Here is a 1,653-nt window from a genome sequence, read left to right on the forward strand (position 1 = left end):
TCACAGAGGAGATAAATCTATAAATCAAAGCATTGGAGGTCAGGGAATGCTCAGAAAATCTGTACGTTAAAAGTTTCTTAAGCTTAAAGTTTTATGTTGTGCTACTTTAAAACACTAAAAAAAAGAGAAAGATTTAAATATATTATCCACGTTGGCCCACACTTTTTATTTTATTTACTGTACTAGATGTTTTAAAACGATTTATTAGCATTAAATTTCTGACTAAAACAGATGGTGTCTATTTATCAATTATTTTAAGGATGATTTGTAACCACAATTTTGCACTCTAAGGCTCATAATTCTATTTTATACTTATTATAGGTATTTATGCTCCATATAAATCCTCCTCTAATTTAATCTGAAGCAAGTAAAAATCCTCTATAAATATTCTTCTCCTTTATGCTTCTAAGATGGGGATAAAATTAGCGTTTGGTTTTAAATTATACATAAATACTTCTAAAAACTGGATTTGGATATGAAAAATGTAGACATTGGGGGAGAGGGATATTGAACATCTCAACTCAAAACAATTCTATAGAGGTTTAATCCTTAAGCTAAAAATAAACACACAGTTACCTGCCATATAGTAGATTGATAGCACAGACCCATGATTTTCTATTTAGGAAAAACTACAGTATCATTTTACATGTGAGGAAACAGTCATAGAGAGGTAATATAATTTTCCCAAGGTTATATGCCTAGTTAGGTACACAGCTAGTAAAAGCTTCCCAGTTTCCTGACTTCCACTTTTCATTATACTTCTTAAGTTCACATATTAACTAAAATTTTTTTTTATTTATTTGTCCCTCTTTATTTCAGAAATGATTTAGGTCAACAGATATTGTTTTAATGAGTACTTTTTAATAAATGCTTTTAATTTCTAACACATCAAAATGATTTGTTTACATAAAAATTAAAGGAATAGTTACAGCTACTAAGCAGTCCCCAAAAGCTGTGTACTTTTTTAGCTAACTTGCTATGCAAGTTAAAGAATATATGCAGTTTGAAAGAGGTTAAAGAAGACCTAAACATATGGAATGATATCTTATGTTCATGGATCAGAAGACTTAATATTATTAAGATGGCAATACTCTCCAAATTGATCTACAAATTCATATCAAAATTCCAGCAGACTTCTCGGTAGAAATTAACAAGCTGATCTTAAATATATCTCAAAGTTCAAGGGACCCAAAATAGCCAAAACAATCTTTAAAAAGAACAAAGTTGGATACTCACACTAATTACAAACTTACTACAGAGCCACCATAACCAAGACAGTGTGGTGCTGCCATAAGGACAGATGTATAGTTCAATGGAATAGAATTGAGAGTTGCAAAATAAACCATCACGTTTAAGGGCAATTGATTTTTGGAAGGGTGCCAAGACAATTAGAGGAGGAAAAAGATTCTTTTCAACAAATGGTGCTGGATCAACAGGTTATCTACATGCAAAAGAGTGAAGTTGGGCTCCTACCTCACACCATATATAAAAATTAGCTCAGATTTAGTCAAAGACCTAAATGTAAGAGCAAAAACTATAAAACTCTTAGAAGAAAACATAGGCATAAATCTTTATGACTTGGAATCAGGAGATGGTTTCTCAGATATATCAGCAAAAGCACAAGCAACAGTAACAATAAGAGATAAAGTGAAC

This window comes from Equus caballus, chromosome 8, assembly GCF_041296265.1.
Source record: "Equus caballus isolate H_3958 breed thoroughbred chromosome 8, TB-T2T, whole genome shotgun sequence".
Classification (NCBI taxonomy): domain Eukaryota; kingdom Metazoa; phylum Chordata; class Mammalia; order Perissodactyla; family Equidae; genus Equus; species Equus caballus.